The following is a 19,767-nucleotide window of genomic DNA, read 5'->3' on the forward strand; positions in this document are numbered from 1 at the left end:
CCTGGTATTTCCTGCACAGGAACAGTTGAAGCCTTTTTATACCGGCTGTCAGGACTGTCAAATAGACTCTTAAATCTGGATGAAATTCATGTAGGAGAACTGTAAAAAAAGAAACAGAGAAGCCCACTCAAGAAAGGATGCAACCATATCTGTACCACTTTAAATTTCAAACGGAAGAAATATCCCCCTGTCCTCTTTGTTCCAGGAAAGAGTCTGTTTTCCACATTGTGAATTCCCTTGACATAGAACATTCCTTTGTGAGGTTCCTCAATTTTCATTGCATTTATGCTGTGTAAGCAACATGCTCTGAATTAGATCCCCATTAAAAACTCATTCAAATGGCTGGATTGTAAGCGCAGAAGGAGGAAATCACATTTAACATTTAACATTAAGTGCTTCTACACCTGCATTGCTTGCTGTTTGGGGTTTTAGACTGGGTTTCTGTACAGCACTTTGTGACATCAGCTGATGTAAGAAGGGCTTTATAAATACATCTGATTGAAATTTAATTGAATTAGAGGCAGAAATGTACCTAAACTGAAAGTGTCCATCTCTCCTTAATCAAAACTATTGTCCACAAAGTGACTCATAAAAGCAATGTACATTCTAATGTATTGCTGTAGACAATCATGCTGAGTTGAATTTTAACGGTGAAAATCACAACTGGGGAGTTCATTCGGTGGATGTTGTTGTAGCCCTTCACTCTAGCACCCCCCACCCGCCATCCCACTACCCAGTCTCCCTCCCTATCCTCCCCTCTCGGTCCACCGTCTTTAGCCCTATCCTCCTCTCCCCTTCCAGACGACCGCTCCCTCTCTAGGCAAGATTCTATTCAAGCAGCACAAGCTGTTGTGAAGTGGGACTAGCAGCATATGTTTCTTCTAGAATGTCGGTTTGTGAGGGGGGAGAGGGGGGATGGGAGCAAGCTGTTTGGGAGAAAAAAAACTCCCAGAGAGCGGAGGGAGCATTTACTGAATTCCGTTTTTGTGAGCTGACTGCTGACACTGCAGAACTTACTCACAGACTGATGAGGGAGGGGAAAAACCGCCCATTTCGACCACTAAATGGCTTGGGCTTTTTCTCCAGCCCTGCTCCCCCCACCCAGACTGAATAATAAACTACACCGGTAATCACTTCCAGCACGGTCATGATTTTAATACTTGATCTCAAGCAAGATTTCTTCTTTACTTCTTCAACAAGTTAAATGGCTGTGAATGCTCTTTCCAGGGGTTCACCATTCAGAGAGAGAGAGAGAGAAAACAAATATTTAGAGAGAGAGAGAGAAAAGAGAGAGAAAAGAGAGAGAAAGAGAGAGAAAAGAGAGAGAGAGAAAGAGAGAGAAAAGAGAGAGAGAGAAACGAGAGAAAAGAGAGAGAAAAGAGAGAGAGTGAGAGAGAAAAGTGAGAGTGAGAGAAAGCAAGAGCTAAGGTGAGTGTCTGGACAAAAAGAGGGAAACAACACTGACATTTAGAGGGGTGTTTAGTGAGCTCATGGCCATGTTCATCCCACAATGGGCTGATGTTTCCCCGCTCTTCTACAGGTGGTTTCCCCTGACGCGCCACACCAGGAAATGAATACTGTTACACTGAAGCGTGCAATGAATTATTGAATCCACCACCCCACCCCCGTCCAATAACAAAACAAAAACTGAGCTCTCAACCACGACTAGCATTTACCACTAGGGAAGGGCAGCAGAAATCCTTGGCCTATAATATTGCTACATGAAAAGATTAAAGCAGAAAATTATTGGGGTATAAAGATGGAGGGGGTAGGGGTGGAGGGGTAATATATAACATTGAAATGTTATAATAGAACCTGGTAGGCTAATTAATTCCTTTTAAGAGGTACTCTTAATTAATTTAGTTAATATAACCAACATAAATAAGTATTTTCTGTCTCCTCCATCCATTGCTGAGGATGGTGTGCAGCCGCAGCTGCTGCAGGATTACTCTGAGGGGGGAAACAGCGGTACACACTCCCTGCCATGTAATTACAAAGCGTTTAAAAGACTGAGGCGGCAAAGGGGCTCAAGAGTACCTCTCTTGGCCAGTAGAAGCACCCACATCGTACAGCTGGAAGATCTACAGTAAGTCAATGCTATTTACAAACGCATTTACTTAGTGGCAGTTACAATGTGATATAATCAATGTCCACATAATTCTTTGGTGATAACTACACATTTGTCTTGTTACTGGTACGTTTATTGCCACCATTCGCCAAAGTAAATTCAATAGAATAGTACATTGTCAAGGGCGTTATTTCCCACCAAGACACCACAGCCAGAAGCACTCCACAGTATGTCCCCCGAATGAATGACTTTACCCTAACACTGTCATTAGCACGCTGTAGTCTATTAACCTGAACAAGTGTTAGAGAACAGCAGATAAATCTATTGAGTTAACAGCTTAATCACTGGGCATGGCTGAAGTCACTCTGCAGTCATTTGGCTCAGTGATATATCACCCTAAATAATTGACCTCTGTCACTATTTCATAAGGAGCATCTCTCAGGATACACCTCAACAACCAGATTAATTCTGTGTCCAAGCGGGTGATCGCTTCCTTGAGCATTCTGAGGAAATATGAGGTCAATTAGCCAGAGTTTGATGTATATTTCTTTATGTTTCAATTACTGATTACCCTGTGTTTCGTTGATCTCTCGACATTGACAAGTGAGTCGTTCTTGCTGTTTTGAACAGAGTGAGATCATCATCAGAGCATAGCAGTAGACATTGACAAGTGAGTCGTTCTTGCTGTTTTGAACAGAGTGAGATCATCATTAGAGCATAGCAGTAGACATTGACAAGTGAGTCGTTCTTGCTGTTTTGAACAGAGTGAGGTCATCATCAGAGCATAGCAGTAGACATTGACAAGTGAGTCGTTCTTGCTGTTTTGAACAGAGTGAGGTCATCATCAGAGCATAGCAGTAGACATTGACAAGTGAGTCGTTCTTGCTGTTTTGAACAGAGTGAGATCATCATTAGAGCATAGCAGTAGACATTGACAAGTGAGTTGTTCTTGCTGTTTTGAACAGAGTGAGATCATCATTAGAGCAGTAGACATTGTTTGCTGAAAGTTTGCTTTTAAACGCAAGACGAATATCATAGAACACCTTGACCATTCTTCTAATGAACGTCCTCTAAACTATGGACACTCAGCTGTCTTAGTGGAGAAACAAACGCAGGGGATTTTTGCAAACAGAAAATAAAATACTTATCTTTCTTGCTAGGAGAGAATAGAGGATTTGCTGACTCCCCAAGACTTCGGCTTTTCGTCCCTAAAACATTTACATGACGAACATAAATCATTACTGTCCCCTATAGACTTGAGTAATGAAAGGCAAGGGAAAGAAATTCACCAATACAACATGATGCAGCTGAACTGAGCCAAATCCAAATGCACACCATGCCAAGAGCATAGCAACCTAACAGACTTACTGTGTTGTTAAGAACATTTTACAGCAATCAAACGAGTGTGTCTCTAATATTTAGTCTATGTTACACAGCCTTCTGTATAAATACACACAGAGGAGAATGTGCCTGTGTGCTTTAGCCATAACAGGTATGCTATGCTGAGCTGGCTGTGTGTTTGGACCGGGAGAGTGACGAGTGTTGCGATTAGTGCAATATGTCTCCAGATGATGCTGAAGTGGTGATGTTTGTCCAGGCCCCAGTGGCAGATGGGAGACAGAGATTAGTCATGCAACAATATACTGTGGCTGGGCTGCTGTCGCTACACCTCGCTCTCAAAGCAGGGAAAGCATTTCAGACATACCCAGAACAAGGACACCATAGGCTACAGACAAATCCCATTCCCACCCAGGGAGAGGCGCTTTCTCTCGATCGTACATCATTCAAAACAAAATAGCCCACCAACAAACCTGATAATTTAATCTGGTGTGCACTAATGATGGACTATAAGCAGGTATTTGCTGCACACTTTTCAATAAAATTATGGAGCTAGACTTGCAGAGCAACATTGCATTAGCTGCCCTACAGCATGCCAAGCAGAAAGATGCTTAATAAAAATGCAATTGGCTGTAATAACGGAACTGTATGGTAGATGGGAGCTTCTCAATCTGGCTCCATTCATATATTTCTGCGTAATAGTACAAAAATGATTAAACAATACGAACACCTGCAACCTTCAGCAGGTAAAGAGCATTGTGGCTTTTGTGAGTCATTACAGTTAATTGAATGTCTGGAAATGTTTCTGTAAAACTCTAATCAAATTCCCAACTCAACTAAACCCAACTGTTCCAGTCATCATAATGACAAGACTAATGGACAAGAACAAGACATCAACAAAACCCCACATGAAAAGTATGTGATGACTATAATGCGACCACTTTAAATTAATTTGATAAATTTCATTTCCAAAAATCGAATCAATGATGAAACAACAGCGTGTACCCAAAGTGTGTACTTTTCTCCTCACACATATTCCTGTAACCCTCTTCACATACAATGGATGATTTCTTGCATCGTGTCTACTCTAACATAAAATTGGAAATGAGGATTTCCCTTCTCTAAGAGCCTAACACTGTGGATGGCAAATTCTATGCTTTTAAATCTCGGTGGCATGGTCATAAGCCAGGCCCATGTTTATATAATTTTTTATTAATGTGCTTATAATATCATAGTGGAGTTCAATAGCTTTCCTCGCCAAAAGGTTGCGTTCATTGTATCTGTGTGTGTGTTCACAGGTTCTCCTGAGGCTGTACCCCTCTCTGAAAAGTCTCCCCAATCAATTCAGCCAGGATGTGCCCCTACACGCCTCTTTCACAACTCACAGACATCTACACACACACACACACACACACACACACACACACACACACACACACACACACACACACACACACACACACACACACACACACACACACACACACACACACACACACACACACACACACACACACACACACACACACACCAACAGTTCCAGGATTGGGGATTTGGAAGTGTAAAAAAAACGATGGAAGCTTAACAGGATACACCACGTGGCTATTGTTTGATGGCAGGATTTCTGGTATCTGTTCGGGTTGGATGATAAGGCACTGATGTGTCTCATCCATTATTACACAAGAGAGATAAAGAGGGAGAGAGAGAGAGACAGTGAGAGAAAGAGAGAGAGAAAGAAAGGAGGGAGACAGAGCGGGAGAGAGAAAGAGAGCGAGAGCAAGAAAGGAGGGTGACAGAGAGCGAGAAAGAGAGAGAGGGAGAGAGAGAGCGAGAGAGAGAGAGAGAGAGAGAGAGAGAGAGAATGATAGAAAAATGAAAGTGAGAAAGCAAGAGAGTGATAGAGCGAATCAGGACAAAAATCAATTTATCAACATGCATAAACAAAGAAAATGACAACTTATAACGCAGAGAGTTCAGTGATATGGTTAAATGGTGGGAACCCGGTTACTGAGATTTACCGGGATTTACCGCCAAAACCACTCCCTTTTCCCGGGATAAATAACTAAGAGAAAGCGCTAAATTATAATAAATGATTTATATGAACAGCATGGCGTGAAATGGAACTGTTAAATGATATGTGATGTCTAAATCTGTCTTCTCTACGGCCTCTGCATGATGAATCAACGCTGAGGGTGGGGGCAGACAGCCCATCTCAATATGGAGCGCAGTTCAAAATGCAGGTAGGCCTATCATCTCATCATGGTAACTCATCATTGTAACAGGTAGGCCTACATTTGCTGCAGCATAGTCTATGTTACAGTAATATAAAGACCAAATGCACGTCTAATTTACCCATCTCCATCTGGCTTTCGTGGGTCAGCTTGTTTTTTCAATTGTAAAGATTATAATTTTTTAAATTGTAGCTGCAATTTAAGCAGAGTTTTAAAGCTGAGTTTAAAAAAAAGCCTATCACTTGAATATCGTTGCTTAAATCAGTGCACACGCATGCAGTCTCTCGCATTCTGTCTCTCTCCATCTATTCCATTCAAATTGCATCCAAAATATATAATTGTGTTTTAGATTGATATATAACCCTAGACAGTGGGGCAAAAAAGTATTTAGTCAGCCACCAATTGTGCAAGTTCTCCCACTTAAAAAGATGAGAGAGGCCTGTAATTTTCATCATAGGTGAGAAAAAAAAAGTGTGACTGTTTGAGGTTGTGGACAGGTGTCTTTTATACTGATAACATGTTCAAACAGGTGCCATTAATACAGGTAACGAGTGGAGGACAGAGGAGCCTCTTAAAGAAGGTCTGTGAGAGCCAGAAATCTTGCTTGTTTGTAGGTGACCAAATACATATAACAAAGTATGGAGAAACTTTTGTTATTGACCAAATACTTATTTTCCACCATAATTTGCAAATAAATACATAAAAAATCCTACAATGTGATTTTCTGGACTTTTTTTCTCATTTTGTCTGTCATAGTTGAAGTGTACCTATAATGAAAATCACAGGCCTCTCTCATCTTTTTAAGTGGGAGAACTTGCACAATTGGTGGCTGACTAAATACTTTTTTGCCCCACTGTATATATGCGTCAGCCTACTAATTTGAAAAATAGACCCTATTATATTTCAAAATTCAAATCAAATTCGCTAGCCTATACTTGTAACTTTGTAGGCCACATGTATGTGCTGCACCAGAATCGTATGTTCTCCCCTGCTTTATCATGGTTTGAACGATGTGCGTAATTCCAATCCATATAAAACAGTATAGAACAATACAGTAATACAGTTCACAATAAAAAATATTAGCCTACTGGAGCTAGTTTAATTTATTTACCCAAGAGAGCATATAGCTAGCTACATCTATGGGCTTTTATGTTTTTCTGTCTTGAGTAATGTGTCATATAAAGTGCATTCGGAAAGTATTCAGATCACTTGACTTTTTCCCCCATTTTGTTAGGTTACAGCCTTATTCTAAAATTGATAAAATAGTTTTTTCCCTCATCAATCTACACACAATACCTCATAATGACAAAGCAAAAACAGGTTTTTAGAAATGTTGCTGATTTATAAAAAATAGAAAACTGAAATATACATTTACATAAGTGTTCAGACCCTTTAGTCAGTACTTTGTTGAAGCACCTTTGGCAGCGATTACAGTATTGAGTCTTCTTGGGTATGGCACTACAAGCTTGGCACACCAATATTTGGGGAGTTTCTCCCATTCTTCTCTGCAGATCCTCTCAAGCTCTGTCAGGTTGGATGGGGAGCGTTGCTGCACAGCTATTTTCAGGTCTCTCCAGTGATCGGTCAGGTTCGATCAAGTTTAATTCCGGCTCTGGTTGTGACACTCAAGGACATTCAGAGACATTCAACTCCTGCGTTGTCTTGGCTGTGTGCTTAGGGTCGTTGTCCTGTTGGAAGGTGAACCTTCGCCCCAGTCTGAGGTCCTGAGAGCTCTGGAGCTGGTTTTCATCAAAGAGCTCTCTGTACTTAGCTCCGTTCATCTTTGCCTCGATCCTAACTAGTCTCCCAGTCCTTGCCGCTGAAAAACATCCCCACAGCATGATTCTGCCACCAGCATGCTTCACCGTAGGGACTGTGCCAGGTTTCCACCAGACGTTATGTTTGGCATTCAGACCAAAGGAGTTCAATCTGGGTTTCATCAGACCAGAGAATCTTGTTTCTCATGGTATGAAAGTCTTTAAATGCCTTTTGGCAAACTCCAAGTGGGCTGTCATGTGCCTTTTACTGAGGAGTGGCTTCCGTCTGGCCACTCTACCATAAAGGCCTGATTGGTGCACTGCTGCAGAGATTCTGGAAGGTTCTCCCATCTCCACAGAGGTACTCTAGAGCTCTGTCAGAGTGACCAACGGGTTCTTGGTCACCTCCCTGAACAAGATCCTTCTCTCCCGATTGCTCAGTTTGGGTGAGCGGCCAGCTCTAGGAAGAGTCTTGGTGGTTCCAAATGTCTTCCATTTAAGAATGATGGAGGCCACTGTGTTCTTGGGGACCTTCAATGCTGCAGAAATGTTTTGGTACCCTTCCCCAGACCTGTGCCTCTATACAATCCTGTCTTGGCGCTCTACGGACAATTCCTTTGATCTCATGGCTTGGTTTTTGCTCTGACATCCACTGTCAAATGTGGGACCTTATATAGACAGGTGTGTGCCTTTCCAAATCATGTCCAATCAATTGAATTTACCACAGGTGGACTATAATCAAGTTGTAGAAACATCTCAAGAGTGATCCATTGAAACAGGATGCACCAAAGCTCGATTTCGAGTCTCATAGCAAAGAGTCTGAATACTTAAGTAAATAAGGCATTTCTGTTTTTTTTATTTGTAATAGATGTGCAAACATTTCTAAAAACCTGTTTTTGCTTTGTCATTATTGGGTATTGTGTGAAGATTGATGAGGATTTAAAAAAAAAACAATTTTAGAATAAGGCTGTAATTTAACAAAATGTGGTAAAAGTCAAGGAGTCTGAATACTTTCCGAAGGCACTGTGTGCTTAGATAACAGCATTTGTTTTTTGGGGGGCTTGGGCTCATTAAATGTCGTTAATGTAGTGGCTCATTAAATGTGGTTAATATATGTCTCATCAGGCTCAGGTAGTATCAGGTTTGAATTTTCATGCTGACCAAAGCTCCAATCAAATCTAGACATGCTTTATAATGCTTTTGAATGACACTTCCGGTTTTGATGGGAAATACCGGGTTTTGTAAACCCTATTCTGTAATAAAACATGGCACAATCTATATCATGATTGATATGTTTAGTCCCTAGAGAAGTGAACTGTCTAATCTGGGTGCTTACCAAAAACTCACTTACTGGAACTCCAAAGGCAATAGTGCTATCCAAAGATACAAAGACTCGGCTCACTGCACTATTAATATAGGATGGACAATTCAAAAGATGTTGACAATCATTGAATTTCACTTTTTACGTGTCAAGCTCTCTCAAGGTCATTGGAAAATATGGAGGAAAGAGATTTCCCTAAACAAAGGAAACCACTACAGAACAAAGTTTGAGATTGTCAAATGTACAACATTCAGAAGAGGGAGACATTCTTTGCATAATTGAAAGTTTTCATGTGTCCTGCTGTCCCTTAGGAATGACAATACAACTACAACAATATTACTTTTGGACAGATAATAAACATCTACACTGAGTATACAAAACATTAGGAACACCTTCCTAATATTGAGTTGTCAGGGCATGTTGACTCCAATGCTTCCCACAGTTGTGTAAAGTTGATTGGATATCCTTTGGGTGGTGGACCATTCTTGATACACACGGGAAACTGTTGAGCGTGAAAAACCCAGCAGCGTTGCAGTTCTTGACACAAACCGATGCGCCTGGCACCTACTACCATACCACGTACAAAGGAACTTAAATATTTTGTCTGCCCATTCACCCTCTGATTGGCACACATACACAATCCATGTCTCAATTGTCTCAAGACTTTAAAATAAAGTTTTAACCTGTCTCCTCCCCTTCATCTACACTGATTGAAGTGGATTTAACAAGTGACATCAATAAGGGATCATAGCTTTCACCTGGATTCACCTGGTCAGTTTATGTCATGGAAAAAGGTGTTCCTAATATTTTATACACTCTGATTCCAATGTCTTTGTAACCCTTATAAACTCCCAACCCAAACCCTATATGGCTTGGTTTGACATTTCCTTTACGGTAAAACTATGTTGAGTACATTCCAACCGATATGTTTTAAAACAAGCTTCTTGTGAATAAGGTTATTGCCAAGGAATATGATTAAGGTTCTTGCATCAATTCAAAAGGATTTCTACAAACTACAATCATAAAATGTCTATTCAATTAAGCTAACCTAAAAAAGAAGCCCTTTTCAACCTCCACCGACCTTTCACATTTATATGGCACACATCTGTGTGAGAGTGTGCATATTTTGTTGCGTCTGCTCACTCTCTGCTGAGTGGGTCCGGGATCTTTTATTCCTGCAGAAGGCTCTGTGGTAGTGGGAATCGTTATCACCTCATCACACAGGCTGTCATGGAACAGACCCATCTCCTTGTGTATTCCTGTTACTGGTGTTCATAGACTCCACATATCCCCAGGACACCATGTTACACCTTGTTTATCACAAAACCTTCAGTAGCCACCAGGCCCACAAGTTAGAACAGCCATTACGGATGCTGTTAGAAGGTTATTTTACTTTTTAACTCTGCGTTGTTGGGAATGGGCTCGTAAGTAAGCTTTTCACTGTAAAGTCTATTACACCTGTTGTATTTGGCACATGTGACCATTCAAATTTGATTTGAAGGTAATAACGTGATAATTAGAGAACTAAAAGATGTTAAATACTTCTGAAACATGGACTGAGTGAGTACACCACAGAATTCATACATATGCCCAGATTCCATCTCTCCATCTCTGTCCCCAGATGCCTGGTCTTCAACACCATGTGGCATCAATCAGATGGTTGAAGGTTCTCCCATCTCCACAGAGGTACTCTAGAGCCATTACTGTCCTGAGATGTGAGAGGTCCATGGGGACTGTGAGGTTTCCTATTGAGCTGGTCTCCTAGTGTCTGAGAATCTGAACACTAATTATCCCGGCCAAAGAGAGGTTGGAATGTCACCTGTAGAAACACTTGGGGCCTTAACAGATAATTGCATACTCCTTTCACACCAAGGTCGGAACCATGGAAATGGTCTTATTAGCGAGATAAGGACAAAAGTGGGCAACAAGTGAATGCATTGGCAAGGGTTGGGCCATAGTTGTGACATGGCATTATGGGAGATGACACTTATCGGCAGATTACATAAACCACTCTCGTTCACGCTAAGTTGGAATCCAGCTCCTTAAATTAAAAGAACCCATTTCACCGATCATACAGACCTGGGTAATGAAATAGCAGATGAGAGGTCTCAAATGTAATTTTCCATGTGGAGTCCTTTTGTGCTGTTATCTCAGAGGGTGCAATAATGATCCTGTGAATGGCTTTTGCGCACCCCATAATGACCCCTAGTAGTTAAGCCTGCACTGTGGAGAACTATAATTACCATGTGATTACAAAACTCAATGGTCGCTGTGAGTTTTAAAGGCGTACCATGGGCTTTGGATAATTATTTCAGTAATGTTGAATGTATGCCAAAGCCCTCATGTTTGGAACAAAACATATCCAATTATGCATATTACCATGATGGGACATTACTGAGATTCCATTTACAGTTTGCTTCATCAAAACATGTTCATTGTAACTGGAATGGCATGTATCAAGAATGACGAGCAGAAACCCTTTCTGTAGTACGGTATGGACCTTGAGATATAAAGTAATAGAACATTCATGAAATGATTCAAACATTCAGAAAGCTTGTCTTTACATTTCTTAGATGAACACACCCAGCAACATAGAAATAAGAGGCTTCTTCTGTTAGACATCTATTCTTTCTGAAACAGGCACGATATTTGTTCTGCTGTAGCCTCTTTAAGGAGAGGAAAATGACAAGGTGGGCAGGGGAACACAAGAATGTCTTGCCGTACACAGGGACAAACCGATTGATCTACGTAGTATTGGATTTTTCTCCAGGTTTCATGAATAAATCTGCTGGGTATGGAGTGCTGATAAATGAATGAACAAGGTTTTCAATACCAATCTCCCAATGCAGAGAGCAAAAGGTTCAGTAGAGTAGCTCGGTAATGCTCCCTCTGTTATTGGCAACGGCCAAGCGTTTATTTCATGCCTCTTTAAACCAGCAGGCTTGGGTGCAGTGAATCTGTCTGATAATATCCCACTCAAATGTGAGGTCTGGAGCCCGCCGCCCAGCGCCCGACCAACGGGCCAGCCACTCGGGGATCAATCTCTACTCGGTAGAGAATGGGATTGATTTACAGGCGCTGTCAAAGAAGCTCTCCCAGTCCCCACCTGCCTCACGACGTATCAGAATCAAGTAGCACCTTCTAGACCTGGGCATCACATCAGATACAGTGGGAGTGCAGGGAACCAGTCTTTTACTGTAGATGTCTATTCAGAAAATTAGCAAAGGATCTTCTAAAAAATGTGCCCATGATACATTCTTCACGTCAGAAATGATGAACTACAAATCCATGACATAAAAACATGCCATCCAACCGCAACAATGTTGGAAATCAATGCATTCGACGCAATAAACTTCTGTTTGTCACAAATATGCAGGGCATTCCAACGTCTGCTCATGGTCGCGTCACACTAGTGAGGAGAGAAGGGGGAGCACATAAAGCGCAGGAAATGAAAGCTGTAAATAAACGTCTGGCAGATAAAGGATCCCCTGACAGTTATGAGAGTAGAGCAGTCTGGGGGCTTCAGGCTGGGCGCGGGCTCAGTCAGGACACTGTGGATTGGCATGAAAAAAACTAATCAGTGATGAGCATGAAGACCACCATCTGCATCCAGCTCCTCCACACCACACTCACCATCACGGATGCCTCCATCTCAGAAAGAATATCTGTTTGGGCCTCCATCTGCCATAAACCAGCCCCTACTACCAAGGTGCTACCGGCAGAAGGGTAAAATGGAATTTTCGAGAAACTATTTTGTTTGATGTTCATTGTGTGTCGGACACTGTCCAGTTTATTGGTACTTAAAGGAAGGCTTGGCCAGATGTGACACATCGTCCCCATGAAGCTCCAAGGTAATTTGATGGAGAAAATGTATTGTTGACCCGACTTAGTTAAGTACATGTTGAGTCACTGTACGAAACAAATACCATATAAATCTGCCAGTGTCAAACAAAAGCTCAAACCTCACTCAAGGTTTTCTCAAACTCTGATTTACTCAACTGATTTTTTCATCCAACTTCAGCACAAAGCTTTAATTCATTTCATGAGCGTTTCCAATTAAGCAAGCAGTGTACACAAACAAAAAACCATTGAACTATTGAAAGAAACTAAGTTTCACATTGACAATGATCATTTCCGTATTTGAAGCCCAAAATGTAAGGCGGGGAACTCTATTGAAGTGCTTACCTTGTAAAATTATTTACTTGTCAGGGCAAAACAACACCAAAACACAACTTTGTCAGAACATTTTGAGACAACATCTTCAATAAATGCAAGGAATGTCTCAACATGCTGTAGTCCATAGCCACATCCAGCATCAACGCAAAAATGGACCAAAGCAAAATGTACTGTATGGTCCTCAGACGGAGCAATTAAACTGTTTACGAGGTGCAATCATATTGGGCCCAGCTTTCCCAGCCAAACATGCTTACAGAAGTATTTACATACACATAGATCTAAGCCGTAAAGAAACCTACGAAAGCTGTGCTTCGGGCTAGAGTTCAAACTCATTCACTGGGCACAGAGTGCATACTAATGTTGGGAGCTCACCCAAAGTCTATCTGTGCCTCGGCTGAATCCAGGACAGCTTCAGGGCAGAGCGAGCCTGCCTGATCTCTGTCGGCCATGATAACAATACAGCAGCAATTAATGAAAGGCCTTGTAGGGATTTATTACAGGAGAGGACTGGGGAATACGGTGCCAGAGAGCCTGGACAGCCCACATTTGAATACAGACCACAAATTATAAACAGTTTCAGTAAATGAAGTGACTGAGGGCCTTTGTTCCACAGGCGTACATCTTCCTATTGCTAGTGGGCACTAAACCACTAGCATACCCTGCACTGGGAAAGGAAGTTATTGAAGCCTGGATTTCCTGATTTCGGCTGTGGCCAACAGCTTGAAGGTTTATAGTGGTTTCAGGAACTGACTCATCTAATGATTCATGGATTAGATATTGCTTCTCATGTGTGTCTGGTCATGTGGGAGCTCGTTTAAATGACTTTTTCCCCATGCAAAAAAGAAGAGTTAGGAGAATGTGAAAGCAGGGAAGGTACTCATAACAATTTCCCAATCCCAACTTCCAAATCATTACAGTTTAATAAGACGTGATTAAGACAGAATTTGTATCAACATTATTTGCTTTCCTGAGAAACTGACTGAGGCTGACATATGGTACGAATTATGAGACTATAATTGTACAGTGCTGAAACAGTGGTTTCTTTACTGTATGACTTCTAAAGATGAGGAAAGCTCTTACATTTTATGTTTCTCTTTCCTTCTTATTTCCCCCAGATTTCCTGCAACAGTATGGCAGTATAATGCTCTACAACTTTGTTTTTCAAGGTTTCATTGACTCTTTGACTTATCTAGGGAGAAAGTGCTTTGGACCTTTTGAAAATTAACATATGATGAGGTAAAGGTCAATATACCAACAGACAAAGTGGGACAAACAAATTAATACAAAAGCTGTTTGCCATAATTATACATATGTAGAAAAAGTGAATTACACTTGCAAAGGTGGTTGACAAGGCCAAAGTGCACTCTAGCTGGCATTCATTTTATGACTGCAGTCCTGAAGCAGATTTACTTAGATGACGTCAGTGGCTTTGAGCCAGCTTTTCCTTTTTGGTGGCACTCTACATCGGCCTCTCTGAGGCCTTACTGAAACTGTTGAGCAGCAGGCCATACTGCAAAATTCTCTTTCTAGAACAGAGTTTACCTCAGGGTACAGAGTGACTGGAACCCAGCAGTACGGTAGTGTGTTTTAGCGAAGCATGCTATCCGATCACAGACACATTGATGTGACGATGAGTCCCTCCCCTGCTAAATGTCTGGATGTAATTACACAATTAACGACCCTGTGTCCAGATTAAATTACAGATCACATCTCTTATACTCGCCCTACTCCTCCTGTTTTGTGTAGCTATAACAAAAGCAGCATCCTTTCATTTCATCAATTCTTCCCTTGATTAGATAAAGGAATGCTTTGTGCCATTCAGATTCCCTCAAGGCATTTCTCAGACTGTTATCATGCAGGAATATAAAATATTTCTTGGGTATTCCTAATTGTGCTTTTGATATGTTTAGGCATTTATTCCTAACAGCTGTTTCCATTTCTTAAAGAATGCAACAAATGTAAGAGGATCGAACAAGAATAGATTTTCTGAAGAAAATAACATTTCTTCCATGCCAACCTTTACTAATAAATGAATACATAAAATGGCATTGTGAAGGAAAACTTGACATGTGGCACCAGCCCAAGTACAATCCCCCTGCACAAAACCAACACACTCAAAGATCCAACGGTTTCCATGGCATTCTTTTGCCTGTGATAACTCTGAATTAGTTTTGACCGCAGATGGATTTTAATAGGAAATTATGACTTAGTGGAACATTAAAACGACAGGACATGCCTGTTTGCTTTGGGCTGTATCCCACTACAGTTTACATCTTCACAATGACCCATGACCACAGAGGGAAAAACAAGCTTGCTAATTGTAAATTATGTGGTAATGCCCATGTGTAGTTCAGTCATACCTACTGATGCCTTGACTAGGTGAACTTGTTTACAATAACTATGAATGTATTTGTGGTTCGCTTCAACATTTATGCTTAGTAAACATTGAAGTACAATTCTAGGCCAGGAATTTCATGGTAAGACGAAATCACCTATGTGCACATCACCTACAATGACTCACACACACACTGTCCTACAACAGCTGGTGAATAAAATATGAGGCATATTAAATGATATAGCAAGGGAACAGATAGCTTATCGGAAGCATACAAGAGCCATATGGTGCCAAAGCCAGTACAGCCTGTTTTTGACATAACAATAGCCTGGCCAGGATGTAGAACCACAAGTTGACTAATGGTCGTTGGCATGAAATCTCAGAGCAGTACAAGCTAGAGCAAATGTTGATATTTGCATTTTTTTCATACAGGTGCAGAAAATGACCCAAGCAGATGTCAATGAGAACGGGCTTGTTGGCGCTCAGCAGCTCAACAGCCTCGCACACATTCAGTCTTGACAACAGGAAAGACAATGGGTCTCTCTCTGCTCCCAGAAGTAATCCAATCCACTCAATGCCTCAGCAATGCACATATTCTCCCCACATTTCACAAGTGAAAGACTATATTCTTCTTTTCCCGGCCCTGAGACTTCCACATTCCTAGCCAAAACAGTACAGCGGTGGGATCTATAAAAAGGCATGTGTATTCAGAGAGAGGTGGTCTGCGTACAACTACTGCATGTTGAGGTTCAAAAACTCACATTTTGGAGCATGTTTTAAAGCTAGAATCATTAGTTGCTACATTCATTTTTTAAATGATAAATTAATGATATACCGTGCATTCGGATAGTATTCAGATCTCTTGACTATTTCCACATTGTTACGTTACAGCCTTATTCTAAAATGTATTAAATTGTTTTCCCCCTCATCAATCTACACACAATACCCCATAATGACAAAGCAAAGACAGGTTTTATTCTTTTTTGCAAATTTATTGAAACAAAAAACTGAAATATCAAATTTACATAAGTATTCAGACCATTTACTCTGTACTTTGTTGAAGCACCTTTGGCAGCGATTACAGCCTCGAGTCTTCTTGCGTATGACGCTACAAGCTTGGCACACCTGTATTTGGGGAGTTTCTCCCATTCTCTGCAGAACCTCTCAAGCTCTGTCAGGTTGGACAGGGAGCATTGCTGTACAGCTATTTTCAGATCTCTCCAGAGATGTTCGATCAGGTTCATGTCCGAGTTCTGTCTGGGCCACTCAAGGACATTCAGAGACTAAAAAAAATAAAAAATGTATTTCACCTTTATTTAACCAGGTAGGCCAACTGAGAACTGCGACCTGGTCAAGATAAAGCAACGCAGTGCGACAAAAAAACTACAACACAGAGTTACACATGGGATAAACAAACGTAAAGTCAATAACACAATAGAAAATCTGTATACAGTGTGTGCAAATGAAGCCACTCCTGCATTGTCTTGGCTGTGTACTTAGGGTCATTGTCCTGTTTGAATTTGAACCTTCGACCCGGTCTGAGGTCCTGAGCGCTCTGGAGCAGGTTTTCATCAAGGATCTCTCTGTACTTTGCTCCTTTAATCTTTGCCTCGATCCTGACTAGTCTCCCAGTCCCTGCCGCTGATAAACATCCCCACAGTATTATGCTGCCACCACCATGCTTCGCCGTAGGGATGGTGTCAGGTTTCCTCCAGACGTGACATTTGGCATTCAGGCCAAAGAGTTCCATTTTGGTTTCATCAGACTAAAAAATCTTGTTTCTCATGGTCTGAGAGTCTTTAGATGTCTTTCGGCAAACTCCAAGAAGGCTGTCACGTGCCTTTTACTGAGGAGTGGCTTCCGCCTGGTCACACTACCATAAAGGCCTGATCGGTGGAGTGCTGCAGAGATGGCTGTTCTTCTGGAAGGTTCTCCCATCTCCACTGAGGAACTCTAGAGCTCTGTCAGAGTGACCAACAGTTTCTTGGTTACCTCCCTGACCAAGGCCCTTCTCCCCCAATTGCTCAGTTCGGCCGGGCGGCCAGCTCTAGGAAGAGACTTGGTTGATCCAAACATGTTCCATTTAAGAATGATGGAGGCCACTGTGTTCTTGGGGACCTTCAATACAGCAGAAATGTTTTGGTACCCTTGGTTTTTGATCTGACATACACTGTCAACTGTGGGACCTTATATACACAGGTGTGCGCTTTTCCAAATCATGTTCAATCAATTGAATTTTCCACAGGTGGACTCAAATCAAGTTGTAGAAACATCTCAAGGATGATCAATGGAAAGAGGATGCACCGGAGCTCAATTTCGAGTCTCATAGCAAAGGGTCGGAATACTTTGTCATTATTGGGCATTGTGTGTAGATTGCTGAGAAAAAATATATATTTAATCAAATTTAGAATAAGGCTGTAATCTAACAAAATGTGGAAAAAGTCAAGGGGTCAGAAAACATCCCGAAGGCACTGTATACCCATTGATTCTTGAAGAATATAACTTACAGTTGAAGTCGGAAGTTTACATACACCTTAGCCAAATACATTTAAACTCAGTTTTTCACAATTCCTGACATTTAATTATAGTACGAATTCCCTGTCTTAGGTCAGTTAGGATCACCACTTCATTTTAAGAATGTGAAATGTCAGAATAATAGTAGAGAGAATGATTTATTTCAGCTTTTATTTATTTCATCACATTCCCTGTGGGTCAGAAGTTTACATACACTCAATTAGTATTTGGTAGCATTGCCTTTAAATTGTTTAACTTGGGTCAAGCTGTTTTGGGTAGCCTTCCAAAAGCTTCCCACTGGTGTAACTGTAGGCCTCCTTGCTCGCACACGCTTTTTCAGTTCTGCCCACACATTTTCTATGGGATTGAGGTCAGGGCTTTGTGATGGCCACACCAATACCTTGACTTTGTTGTCCTTAAGCCATTTTGCCACCACTTTGGAAGTATGCTTGGGCTCATTGTCCATTTGGAAGACCCATTTGCGACCAAGCTTTAACTTCCTGACTGATGTCTTGAGATGTTGCTTCAATATATACACATAATTTTCCATCCTCATGATGTTATCTATTTTGTGAAGTGCACCAGTCCCTCCTGCAGCAAAGCATCCCCACAACATGATGCTGCCACCGCCGTGCTTCACGGTTGGGATGGTGTTCTTGGGCTTGCAAGCCTCCCCCCTTTTCCTCGAAACATAACGATGGTCATTATGGCCAAACAGTTCCATTTTTGTTTCATCAGACCAGAGGACATTTCTCCAAAAAGTACGCTCTTTGTCCCCATGTGCAGTTACTAAACATAATCTGGCTTTTTTATGGAGCAAAGGACCTTGTGAAGATGCTGGAGGAAACAGGCACAAAAGTATCTATATCCACAGTAAAACGAGTCCTATATCAACATATCCTGAAAGGCCGCTCAACACTGCTCCAAACCGCCATAAAAAAAGCCAGACTCCGGTTTGCAACTGCACATGGGGACAAAGATCGTACTTTTTGGAGAAATGTCCTCTGGTCTGATGAAACAAAAATGGAACTGTTTGGCCATAATGACCATTGTTATGTTTCGAGGAAAAAGGGGGAGGCTTGCAAGCCGAAGAACACCATCCCAACCGTGAAGCACGGGGGTGGCAGCATCATGTTGTGGGGATGCTTAGCTGCAGGAGGGACTGGTGCACTTCACAAAAATGGATGGCATCATGAGGCAGGAAAATGATGTGGATACAGTGCCTTGCGAAAGTATTCGGCCCCCTTGAACTTTGCGACCTTTTGCCACATTTCAGGCTTCAAACATAAAGATATAAAACTGTATTTTTTTGTGAAGAATCAACAACAAGTGGGACACAATCATGAAGTGGAACGACATTTATTGGATATTTCAAACTTTTTGTAACAAATCAAAAACTGAAAAATAGGGCGTGCAAAATTATTCAGCCCCTTTACTTTCAGAGCAGCAAACTCTCTCCAGAAGTTCAGTGAGGATCTCTGAATGATCCAATGTTGACCTAAATGACTAATGATGATAAATTACAATCCACCTGTGTGTAATCAAGTCTCCGTATAAATGCACCTGCACTGTGATAGTCTCAGAGGTCCGTTAAAAGCTCAGAGAGCATCATGAAGAACAAGGAACACACCAGGCAGGTCCGAGATACTGTTGTGAAGAAGTTTAAAGCCGGATTTGGATACAAAAAGATTTCCCAAGCTTTAAACATCCCAAGGAGCACTGTGCAAGCGATAATATTGAAATGGAAGGAGTATCAGACCACTGCAAATCTACCAAGACCTGGCCGTCCCTCTAAACTTTCAGCTCATACAAGGAGAAGACTGATCAGAGATGCAGCCAAGAGGCCCATGATCACTCTGGATGAACTGCAGAGATCTACAGCTGAGGTGGGAGACTCTGTCCATAGGACAACAATCAGTCGTATATTGCACAAATCTGGCCTTTATGGAAGAGTGGCAAGAAGAAAGCCATTTCTTAAAGATATCCATAAAAAGTGTTGTTTAAAGTTTGCCACAAGCCACCTGGGA

At 41.5% G+C, this 19,767-nt stretch overlaps 1 protein-coding gene across 7 annotated transcripts in view; it reads right to left on the reverse strand.

Annotated features, from left to right (window-relative positions):
* The window catches only part of LOC110506490 (transcriptional enhancer factor TEF-1), a 60,831-nt gene that overhangs the window by 36,921 nt on the left and 4,143 nt on the right, over positions 1-19,767 (reverse strand). For 6 of the 7 annotated variants that reach the window (XM_021586134.2, XM_021586137.2, XM_021586135.2 and 3 more), the window contains one exon: positions 2-99. The exons of the other annotated variant lie outside the window; for it this stretch is intronic. The gene's annotated coding sequence lies outside the window, so the exon portion shown is untranslated. The remainder of the gene's footprint in view (position 1; positions 100-19,767) is intronic. 7 annotated transcript variants of the gene reach the window in all.

This window comes from Oncorhynchus mykiss, chromosome 26 (assembly GCF_013265735.2).
Source record: "Oncorhynchus mykiss isolate Arlee chromosome 26, USDA_OmykA_1.1, whole genome shotgun sequence".
Taxonomy (NCBI): Eukaryota; Metazoa; Chordata; class Actinopteri; order Salmoniformes; family Salmonidae; genus Oncorhynchus; species Oncorhynchus mykiss.